General features: G+C 56.5%; 1 protein-coding gene across 1 annotated transcript in view; it reads right to left on the bottom strand.

Moving 5' to 3' along the window:
* The window catches only part of LOC140411279 (TBC1 domain family member 10A-like), an 86393-nt gene that overhangs the window by 70046 nt on the left and 3847 nt on the right, over positions 1-12500 (bottom strand).

Here is a 12500-nt window from a genome sequence, read left to right as displayed (position 1 = left end):
GACAGTGCGGCACTCCCTCAGTACTGACCCTCTGTCAGTGCAGCACTCTCTCAGTACTGACCCTCTGACAGTGCGGCACGCCCTCAGTACTGACCCTCTGACAGTGCGGCACTCCCTCAGTACTGACCCTCTGACAGTGCGGCACTCCCTCAGTACTGACCCTCTGACAGTGCGGCACTCCCTCAGTACTGACCCTCTGACAGTGCGGCACTCCCTCAGTACTGACCCTCTGACAGTGCGGCACTCCCTCAGTACTGACCCTCTGACAGTGCGGCACTCCCTCAGTACTGACCCTCTGACAGTGCGGCACTCCCTCAGTACTGACCCTCTGACAGTGCAGCTCTCCCTCAGTACTGACCCTCTGACAGTGCTGCACTCCCTCAGTACTGATCCTCTGACAGTGCGGCACTCCCTCAGTACTGACCCTCTGACAGTGCGGCACTCCCTCAGTACTGACCCTCTGACAGTGCAGCACTCCCTCAGTACTGACCCTCTGACAGTGAGCACTCCCTCAGTACTGACCCTCTGACAGTGCGGCACTCCCTCAGTACTGACCCTCTGACAGTGCGGCACTCCCTCAGTACTGACCCTCTGACAGTGAGCACTCCCTCAGTACTGACCCTCTGACAGTGCGGCGCTCCCTCAGTACTGACACTCTGACAGTGCGGCACTCCCTCAGTACTGACCCTCTGACAGTGCAGCACTCCCTCAGTACTGACCCTCTGACAGTGCGGCACTCCCTCAGTACTGACCCTCTGACAGTGCGGCACTTCCTCAGTACTGACCCTCTGACAGTGCGACACTCCCTCAGTACTGACCCTCTGACAGTGCAGCACTCCCTCAGTACTGACCCTCTGACAGTGCAGCACTCCCTCAGTACTGACCCTCTGACAGTGCGGCACTCCCTCAGTACTGACCCTCTGACAGTGCAGCACTCTCTCAGTACTGACCATGTGACAGTGCAGCACTCCCTCAGTACTGACCCTCTGACAGTGCGGCACTCCCTCAGTACTGACCCTCTGACATTGCGGCACTCCCTCGGTACTGACCCTCTGACAGTGCAGCTCTCCCTCAGTACTGACCCTCTGACAGTGTACCCCTCCCTATCTCTGTAACCTCCTCCAGGCCCTACACCCTTCCCTATCTCTGTAACCTCCTCCAGGCCCTACAACCCTCCCTATCTCTGTAACCTCCTCCAGCCCCGACACACCTCCCTATCTCTGTAACATCCTCCAGCCCCTACAACCCTCCCTATCTCTGTAACCTCCTCCAGTCCCTACAACCCTCCCTATCTCTGAATCCTCCTCCAGCCCCTACAACCCTCCCTATCTCTGTAACCTCATCCAGGCCCTACAACCCTTCCTATTTCTGTAACCTCCTCCAGCTCCTACACCCCTCCCTATCTCTGTAACCTCCTCCAGCCACCTACACCCCTCCCTATCTCTGTAATATCCTCCAGCCCCTACACCCCTCCCTATCTCTGGAACCTCCAGCCCCTACACCCCTCCCTATCTCTATAACCTCCTCCAGCCCCTACAACCCTCCCTATCTCTGTAACCTCCTGCAGCCCCTACACCCCTCCCTATCTCTGTAACCTCCTCCAGCCCCTACAACCCTCCCTATCTCTGCAACCTCCTCCAGCTCCTACACCCCTCCCTATCTCTGTAACCTCCTCCAGCCCCTATAACCTTCCCTATCTCTGTAACTTCCTCCAGCACCTACAACCCTCCCTATCTCTGTAACCTCCTCCAGCCCCTACAACCATCCCCATCTCTGTAACCTCCTCCAGTCCCTACAACCCTCCCTATCTCTGCAACCACCTCCAGCCCCCTACAGCTCTCCCTATCTCTGTAACCTCCTCCAGCCCCTACACCCCTCCCTATCTCTGTAACCTCCTCCAGCCCCAAAACCCTCCCTATCTCTGTAACCTCCTCCAGCCCCTACACCCCTCCCTATCTCTGTAACCTCCTCCAACCCCGATACCCCTCCCTATCTCTGTAACCTCCTCCAGCCTCTACAACCCTCCCTATCTCTGTAACCTCCTCCAGCCCCTACAACCCTCCCTATCTCTGTAACCTCCTCCAGCCCCTACAAACCTCGTTATCTCTGTAACCTCCTCGAGTCCCTACAACCCTCCCTATCTCTGTAAACTATTCCAGCCCCTACAACCCTCCCTATCCCTGTAACCTCCTCCAGCCCCTACAAACCTCCCTATCTCAGTAACCTCCTCCAGCCCCTCCAACCCTCCCTATCTCTGTAACCTCCTCCAGCCCCTACAACCCTCCCTATCTCTGTAACCTCCTCCAGCCTCTACAACCCTCCCTATCTCTGTAACCTCCTCCAGCCCCTACAACCCTCCCTTTCTCTGTAACCTCCTCCAGCCCCTACAAACCTCGTTATCTCTGTAACCTCCTCGAGTCCCTACAACCCTCCCTATCTCTGTAAACTATTCCAGCCCCTACAACCCTCCCTATCCCTGTAACCTCCTCCAGCCCCTACAACCCTCCCTATCTCTGTAACCTCCTCCAGCCCGTACAACCCTCCCTCTAGCTGTAACCTCCTCCAGTCTCTACAACCCTCCCTATCTCTGTAACCACCTCCAGCCCCTACAACCCTCCCTATCTCTGTAACCTCCTACAGCCCCTACAACCCTCTCTATGTGTGTAACCTCCTCCAGTCCCTGCACCCCTCCCTATCTCTGTAACCTCCTCCAGCTCCTACACCCCTCCCTATCTCTGTAACCTCCTCCAGTCCCTACAACCCACCCTATCTCTGTAAACTACTCCAGCCCCTACAACCCTCCCTATCCCTGTAACCTCCTCCAGCCCCTACAACCCTCCCTATCTCTGTAACTCCCTCCAGCCCGTACAACCCTCCTTATATCTGTAACCTCCTCCAGTCTCGACAACCCTCCCTATCTCTGTAACCACCTCCAGCCCCTACAACCCTACCTATCTCTGTAACCTCCTCCAGCCCCTACAACCCTCTCTATGTCTGTAACCTCCTCCAGTCCCTGCACCCCTCCCTATCTCTGTAACCTCCTCCAGCTCCTACACCCCTCCCTATCTCTGTAAACTCCTCCAGCTCCTACACCCCCCCTATCTCTGTAACCTCCTCCAGCCCCTATAACCCTCCCTATCTCTGTAACCTCCTCCAGCCCCTACAACCCTCCCTATCTCTGGAACCTCCTCCAGCCCCTACAACCCTCTCTATGTCTGTAACCTCCTCCAGTCCCTGCACCCCTCCCTATCTCTGTAACCTCCTCCAGCTCCTACACCCCTCCCTATCTCTGTAACCTCCTCCAGCTCCTACACCCCCCCTATCTCTGTAACCTCCTCCAGCCCCTATAACCCTCCCTATCTCTGTAACCTCCTCAAGCCCCTACACCCCTCCCTATCTCTGTAACCTCCTCCAGCTCCTACACCCCTCCCTATCTCTGTAACCTCCTCCAGCCACCTACACCCCTCCCTATCTCTGTAACCTCCACCAGCCCCTATAACATTCCCTATCTCTGTAACCTCGTCCAGCCCCTCCAACCCTCCCTCTCTCTGTAACCTCCTCCAGCCCCTACAACCCTCCTTTTCGCTGTAACCTCCTCCAGTCCCTACAGCCCACCCTATCTCTGTAAACTATTCCAGCCCCTACTACCCTCCCTATCCCTGTAACCTCCTCCAGCCCCTACAACCCTCCCTATCTCTGTAACCTCCTCCAGCCCGTACAACCCTCCCTATAGCTGTAACCTCCTCCAGTCTCTACAAACCACCCTATCTTTGTAAACTACTCCAGCCCCTTCAACCCTCCCTATCCCTGTAACCTCCTCCAGCCCCTACAACCCTCCCTATCTATGGAACCTCCTCCAGTCCCTACAACCCTCTCTATGTCTGTAACCTCCTCCAGTCCCTGCACCCCTCCCTATCTCTGTAACCTCCTCCAGCTCCTACACCCCTCCCTATCTCTGTAACCTCGTCCAGTCCCTACAAACCACCCTATCTCTGTAAACTACTCCAGCCCCTATAACCCTCCCTATCCCTGTATCCTCCTCCAGCCCCTACAACCCTCCCTATCTCTGTAACCTCCCCCAGTCCCTACAACCCTCCCTATCTCTGTAACTCCCTCCAGCCCGTACAACCCTCCTTATATCTGTAACCTCCTCCAGTCTCTACAACCCTCCCTATCTCTGTAACCTCCTCCAGCCCCTACAACCCTCCCTATCTCTGGAACCTCCTCCAGCCCCTCCAACCCTCTCTATGTCTGTAACCTCCTCCACTCCCTGCACCCCTCCCTATCTCTGAAACCTCCTCCAGCTCCTACACCCCTCCCTGTCTCTGTAACCTCCTCCAGCTCCTACACCCCCCTATCTCTGTAACCTCCTCCAGCCCCTATAACCCTCCCTATCTCCATAACCTCCTCCAGCTCCTACACACCCCACTATCTCTGTAACCTCCTCCTGCCCCTACACCCCTCCCTATCTCTGTAACATCCTCCAGCCCCTTCAACCCTCCCTATCTCTGTAAACTCATCCAGCCCCTACACCCCTCCTTATCTCTGTAACCTCCTCCAGCCCCTACACCCCTCCCTATCTCTGTAACCTCCTCCAGCTCCTACACCCCTCCCTATCTCTGTAACCTCCTCCAGCCACCTACACCCCTCCCTATCTCTGTAACCTCCACAAGCCCCTATAACATTCCCTATCTCTGTAACCTCCTCCAGCCCCTACAACCCTCCCTATCTCTGTAACCTCCTCCAGCCCCTACAACCCTCCCTATCTCTGTAACCTCCTCCAGTCCCTACAACCCTCCCTATCTCTGTAACCTGCTCCTGCCCCTACACCCCTCCCTATCTCTGTAACCTCCTCCAGCCCCTATAACCCTCCCTATCTCTGTAACCTCCTCCAGACCCTACAACCCTCCCTATCTCTGTAACCTCCTCCAGCCTGTACAACCCTCCCTATCTCTGTAACCTCCTCCGGCCCCTACACCCCTCCCTCTCTCTGTAACCTCCTCCATCCCCTACACCCCTCCCTATCTCTGTAACCTCCTCCAGCCCCTACACCCCTCCCTATCTCTGTCACCTTCTCCAGCCCCTACAGCCCTCCCTATCTCTGTAACCTCCTTCAGCCCCTACAATCCTCCCTATCTCTGTAACCTCCTCCAGCCCCTACAGCCCTCTCTATCTCTGTAACCTCCTCCAGCCCCTACAACACTCCCTATCTCTGTAACCTCCTGCAGCCCCTACACCCCTCCCTATCTCTGTAACCTTCTCCAGCACCTACACCCCTCCCTGTCTCTGTAATCTCCTCCAGCCCCTACAACGCTCCCTATCTCGTTAACCTCCTCCAGCCCCTACACCCCTCCCTTTCTCTGTAACCTGCTCCAGCTCCCACACCCCTCCCGATCTCTGTAACCTCCTCCAGTCGCTACAACCCTCCCTATCTCTGTAACCTCCTCCAGCTCCAATACCCCCCCCTATCTCTGTCACCTCCTCCAGCCGATACAACCCTCCCTATCTCTGTAACCTCCTCCAGCCCCTACAACCCTCCCTATCTCTGTAACCTCCTCCAACACCTATTCCCCTCCCTATCTCTGTAACCTCCTCCAGCCCCCTACAACCCTCCTTTTCTCTGTAACCTCCTCCAGCCCCTCCATCCCTCCCTCTCTCTGTCACCTCCTCCAGCCCCTACACCCCTCCCTATCTCTGTAACCTCCTCCAGCCCCTACAATCCTCCCTATCTCTGTAACATCCTCCAGTCCCTACAACCCTCCCTATCTCTGTAATCTCCTCCAGTCCCTACAACCCTCCCTCTCTCTGTAACCTCCCCCAGCCCCTACAACCCTCCCTATGTCTGTAACCTCCTCAAGTCCCTACAACCCTCCCTAACCCTGTAACGTCCTCCAGCCCCTACAACCCTCCTTATCTCTCTAACCTCCTCCAGTCCCTACAACCCTCCCTATCTCTGTAACCTCCTCCAGCCCTGACAATCCTCCCTGTCTCTGTAACCTCCTCCAGTGCCTACACCCCTCCCTATCTCTGTAACCTCCTCCAGCTCCTACACCGCCCCCATCTCTGTAACCTCCTCCAGTCCCTACACCCCTCCCTATCTCTGTAACGTCCTCCAGCCCCTACAACCCTCCTTATCTCTGTAACCTTCTCCAGCCCCTACAACCCTCCCTATCTCTGTAACCTCCTCCAGCCCCTACAACCCTCCCTATCTCTGTAACCTCATCCAGTCCCTACAACCCACCCTATCTCTGTAAACTACTCCAGCCCCTACAATCCTCCCTATCTCTGTAACCTCCTCCAGCCCCTACAATCCTCTCTATGTCTGTAACCTCCTCCAGTCCCTGCACCCCTCCCTATCTCTGTAACCTCCTCCAGCTCCTACACCCCTCCCTATCTCTGTAACCTCCTCCAGCTCCTACACCCCCCCTATCTCTGTAACCTCCTCCAGCCCCTATAACACTCCCTATCTCTGTAACCTCCTCCAGCCCCTACAACCCTCCCTATCTCTGTAACCTCCTCCAGCCCCTACAACCCTCCCTATCTCTTTAACCTCCTCCACCCCCTACACCCCTCCCTTTCTCTGTAACCTGCTCCAGCTCCTACACCCCTCCCTATCTCTGTAACCTCCTCCAGTCGCTACTACCCTCCCTATCTCTGTAACCTCCTCCAGCCCCTACAACCCTCCCTATCTCTGTAACCTTCTCCAGCCCCTACACCCCTCCCTATCTCTGTAACCTCCTCCAGTCGCTACTACCCTCCCCATCTCTGTAACCTCCTCCAGCCCCTACAACCCTCCCTATCTATGTAACCTCCTCCAGTCCCCTACACCCCTCCCTATCTCTGTAACCTCCTCCAGCTCCTACACCCCTCCCTATCTCTGTAACCTCCTCCAGCCCCTACAGCCCCCCTATCTCTGTAACCTCCTCCAGCCCCTACACCCCTCCCTATCTCTGTAACCTCCTCCAGCTCCTACACCCCTCTCTATCTTTGTAACATCCTCCAGCACCTACAACCCTCCCTATCTCTGCAACCACCTCCAGCCCCCTACAGCTCTCCCTATCTCTGTAACCTCCTCCAGCCCCAATACCCCCCCCCCCTATCTTTGTAACCTCCTCCAGCCCCTACAACCCTCCCTATCTCTGTAACCTCCTCCAGCACCTACTCCCCTCCCTATCTCTGTAACCTCATCCAGCCCACTACAACCCTCCCTATCTCTGTAACCTCCTCCAGCCCCTACAATCCTCCCTATCTCTGTAACATCCTCCAGTCCCTACAACCCTCCCTATCTCTGTAACCTCCTCCAGCCCCTACAATCCTCCCTATCTCTGTAACATCCTCCAGTCCCTACAACCCTCCCTATCTCTGTAATCTCCTCCAGTCCCTACAACCCTCCCTCTCTCTGTAACGTCCTCCAGCCCCTACACCCCTCCCTATCTCTGTAACCTCCTCCAGCCCCTACAACCCTCCCTATCTCTGTAACCTCCTCCAGCCCCGACAACCCTCCCTATCTCTGTAACCTCCTCCAGTCCCTACACCCCCTCCCTATCTCTGTAACCTCCCCCAGCCCCTACAACCCTCCCTATCTCTGTAACCTCCTCCAGCCCCTACAACCCTCCCTATCTCTGTAACCTCCTCCAGTCCCTACAACCCACCCTATCTCTGTAAACTACTCCAGCCCCTACAACCCTCCCTATCTCTGTAACCTCCTCCAGCCCCTACAATCCTCTCTATGTCTGTAACCTCCTCCAGTCCCTGCACCCCTCCCTATCTCTGTAACCTCCTCCAGCTCCTACACCCCTCCCTATCTCTGTAACCTCCTCCAGCTCCTACACCCCCCCTATCTCTGTAACCTCCTCCAGCCCCTATAACCCTCCCTATCTCTGTAACCTCCTCCAGCCCCTACAACCCTCCCTATCTCTGTAACCTCCTTCAGACCCTACACCCCTCCCTATCTCTGTATCCTCCTCCAGCCTCTACACCCCTCCCTTATCTCTGCAACCACCTCCAGCCCCCTACAGCTCTCCCTATCTCTGTAACCTCCTCCAGCCCCATTACCCCTCCCTATCTCTGTAACCTCCTCCAGCCGCTACAACCCTCCCTATCTCTGTAACCTCCTCCAGCCCCTACACCCCTCCCTATCTCTGTAACCTCCTCCAGCACCTACTCCCCTCCCTATCTCTGTAACCTCCTCCAGCCGCTACAACCCTCCCTATCTCTGTAACCTCCTCCAGCCCCAATACCCCTCCCTATCTCTGTAACCTCCTCCAGCCGCTACAACCCTCCCTATCTCTGTAACCTCCTCCAGCCCCTACACCACTCCCTATCTCTGTAACCTCCTCCAGCCCCTACACCCCTCCCTATCTCTGTAACCACCTCCAGCCCCTGCACCCCTCCCTATCTCTGTAACCTCCTCCAGCTCCTACACTCCTCCCAATCTCTGTAACCTCCTCCAGCTCCTACACCCACCCCTATCTCTGTAACCTCCTCCAGCCCCTATAACCCTCCCTATCTCTGTAACCTCCTCCAGCCCCTACACCCCTCCCTATCTCTGTAACCTCCTCCAGCTCCTACACTCCCCCCTATCTCTGTAACCTCCTCCAGCCCCTACAGCCCTCCCTATCTCTGTAACCTCCTCCAGCCCCTACACCCCTCCCTATCTCTGTAACCTCCTCCAGCTGCTACACCCCTCCCGATCTCTGTAACTTCCTCCAGCCACCTACACCCCTCCCTATCTCTGTAACCTCCTCCAGACCCTATAACCCTGCCGATCTCTGTAACCTCCTCCAGCCCCTACAACCCTCCCTGTCTCTGTAACCTCCTCCAGCCCTTACAACCCTCCCTATCTCTGTAACCTCCTCCAGCCCCTACAACCCTCCCTGTCTCTGTAACCTCCTCCAACCCCTACAACCCTCCTTATCTCTGTAACCTCCTCCAGCCTCTTCAACTCTACCTATCTCTGTAACCTCCTCCAGTCCCTACAATCCTCCCTATCTCTGTAACATCCTCCAGTCCCTACAACCCTCCCTATGACTGTAACCTCCTCCAGTCCCTACAACCCTCCCTATCTCTGTAACCTCCTCCAGCCCTTACAACCCTCCCTATCTCTGTAACCTCCTCCAGCACCTACAACCCTCCCTGTCTCTGTAACCTCCTCCAACCCCTACAACCCTCCTTATCTCTGTAACCTCCTCCAGCCTCTTCAACCCTACCTATCTCTGTAACCTCCTCCAGTCCGTACAACCCTTCCTATCACTGTAACATCCTCCAGTCCCTACAACCCTCCCTATCTCTGTAACCTCCTCCAGTCCCCTACACCCCTCCCTATCTCTGTAACCTCCTCCAGCCCCTACAACCCTCCCTCTCTCTGTAACCTCCTCCAGCCCCTACAACCCTCCCTATCTCTGTAACCTCCTCCAGTCCCCTACACCCCTCCCTATCTCTGTAACCTCCTCCAGCCCCTACACCCCTCCCTATCTCTGTAACCTCCTCCAGCCCCTACAACCCTCCCTCTCTCTGTAACCTCCTCCAGCCCCAACAACCCTCCCTATCTCTGTAACCTCCTCCAGCCCCTACAACCCTTCCTATCTCTGTAACCTCCTCCAGCCCCTACAACCCTCCCAATCTCTGTAACCTCCTCCAGCCCCTACAACCCTCCCTATCTCGGTAACCTCCTCCAGCCCCTACAACCCTCCCTATCTCTGTAACCTCCTCCAGTCCCCTACACCCCTCCCTATCTCTGTAACCTCCTCCAGCCCCTACAACCCTCCCTCTCTCTGTAACCTCCTCCAGCCCCTACAACCCTCCCTATCTCTGTAACCTCCTCCAGTCCCCTACACCCCTCCCTATCTCTGTAACCTCCTCCAGCCCCTACACCCCTCCCTATCTCTGTAACCTCCTCCAGCCCCTACAACCCTCCCTCTCTCTGTAACCTGCTCCAGCCCCTACAACCCTCCCTATCTCTGTAACCTCCTCCAGCCCCCTACACCCCTCCCTATCTCTGTAACCTCCTCCAGCCCCTACAACCCTCCCTATCTCTGTAACCTCCTCCAGCCCCTACACCCCTCCCTATCTCTGTAACCTCCTCCAGTCCCTACAACCCTCCCTATCTCTGTAACCTCCTCCAGGCCCTACAACCCTCCCTATCTCTGTAACCTCCTCCAGCCCCTACAACCCTCCCTATCTCTGTAACCTCCTCCAGCCCCTACAACCCTCCCTATCTCTGTAACCTCCTCCAGCCCCTACACCCCTCCCTATCTCTGTAACCTCCTCCAGGCCCTACAACCCTCCCTATCTCTGTAACCTCCTCCAGCCCCTACAACCCTCCCTATCTCTGTAACCTCCTCCAGCCTCTACACCCCTCCCTATCTCTGTAACCACCTCCAGCCCCTACACACCCTCCCTTTCTCTCTAACCTCTTCGAGCCCCCTACAACCCTCCCTCTCTCTGTAACCTCCTCCAGCCCCTACACCCCTCCCTATCTCTGTAACCTCCTCCAGGCCCTACAACCCTCCCTATCTCTGTAACCTCCTCCAGCCCCTACAACCCTCCCTATCTCTGTATCCTCCTCCAGCCCCTACAACCCTCCCTATCTCTGTAACCTCCTCCAGCCCCTACACCCCTCCCTATCTCTGTAACCTCCTCCAGGCCCTACAACCCTCCCTATCTCTGTAACCTCCTCCAGCCCCTACAACCCTCCCTATCTCTGTAACCTCCTCCAGCCCCTACACCCCTCCCTATCTCTGTAACCTCCTCCAGGCCCTACAACCCTCCCTATCTCTGTAACCTCCTCCAGCCCCTACAACCCTCCCTATCTCTGTAACCTCCTCCAGCCCCTACACCCCTCCCTATCTCTGTAACCTCCTCCAGGCCCTACAACCCTCCCTATCTCTGTAACCTCCTCCAGCCCCTACAACCCTCCCTATCTCTGTAACCTCCTCCAGCCTCTACACCCCTCCCTATCTCTGTAACCACCTCCAGCCCCTACACACCCTCCCTTTCTCTCTAACCTCTTCCAGCCCCCTACAACCCTCCCTATCTCTGTAACCTCCTCCAGCCCCTACACCCCTCCCTATCTCTGTAACCTCCTCCAGGCCCTACAACCCTCCCTATCTCTGTAACCTCCTCCAGCCCCTACAACCCTCCCTATCTCTGTAACCTCCTCCAGCCCCTACAACCCTCCCTATCTCTGTAACCTCCTCCAGACCCTACAACCCTCCCTATCTCTGTAACCTCCTCCAGCCCCTTCAACCCTCCCTATCTCTGTAACCTCCTCCAGCCCCTACACCCCTCCCTATCTCTGTAACCTCCTCCAGGCCCTACAACCCTCCCTATCTCTGTAACCTCCTCCAGCCCCTACAACCCTCCCTATCTCTGTAACCTCCTCCAGCCTCTACTACTATCACTGTCTCCTCATCAATCTCCGTCACCAAGACTGGCTCGGTACCACCACAGACCGAGCTGGCCGGGTCCTAAAGGACGTAGCTGCCAGACTGGGACTGCAGCAGGGGGTGAGGGAACCAACAAGAGGGGAAAACATACTTGACCTCATCCTCCCCAACCTGCCTGCTGCAGATGCCTCTGTCCCTGACGGTATCGGTAGCAGTGACCACCGCACAGTCCTTGTGCAGACAAAGTCGCGTCTTCACATTGAGGATTCCCTCCATCGTGCTGTGTGGCGTTACCACCGAGCTCAATGGGACTTCGAACAGGTCTAGCAACTCCAGACTGGGCCTCCAGGAGGCGCTGTGGGCCTCCAGCAGCAGCAGCAGAATTGTATTCAACCTCGATGTGTAACCTCACGGCCCAGCCTATCCCACACTCCCCCATTACCGCCCAGCCAGGGGGTCAACCCTGGTTCAGTGAAGAGCGAGGAGAGCCGGGAGCAACATCAGGCAGCCTGGAAAATGGAGGTGTCCACCTGGTGAGGCTACAACACGGGACTCCTCGTGCCAAACAGGATAAGCAGCAAGTAACAGACAGAGCGAAGCGATTCTACAATTAATCCATCAGATCCAAGCCCTGCCGTCCGGCCACATCCAGCCGGGAATGGTGGTGGACAACTAAACAACTCACTGGAGGGGGAGGCTCCACAAATATCCCCGTCCCCAATGATGGAGGAGCCCAGCACATCTGGGCAAAGACACGACCTGAGGCGTTTGCAACAATCTTCGGCCAGAAGTGCCGAGTGGATGATCCGTCTCGGTCTCCTCCGGAGGGCCCCAGCATCTCAGATGTCCGTCTTCAGCGATTCACTCCGCGTGATGTCAGGAAGCGGCTGTAGGCTCTGGATACGGAAGGCTGTGGGCCTGACAATATCCCGGCAACAGTACTGGAGACCTGTGCTCCAGAACGTGCCGCACCCCTAGCCAAGCTGTTCCAGTGCAGCTACAACACTGGCATCTACCCGGCAATGTGGAAATTGCCCAGGTGGTGTCCTGTACACGAGAAACAGGACAAATCCAACCCAGCCGATTACCCCCCTCTCAGTCTCCTCTCCTTCG

The sequence above is a fragment of the Scyliorhinus torazame genome, chromosome 4 (genome assembly GCF_047496885.1).
Source record: "Scyliorhinus torazame isolate Kashiwa2021f chromosome 4, sScyTor2.1, whole genome shotgun sequence".
Classification (NCBI taxonomy): Eukaryota; Metazoa; Chordata; class Chondrichthyes; order Carcharhiniformes; family Scyliorhinidae; genus Scyliorhinus; species Scyliorhinus torazame.
The sequence above is the reverse complement of the archived record's forward strand: the minus strand, read 5'-3'. Positions and strand labels throughout refer to the sequence as shown.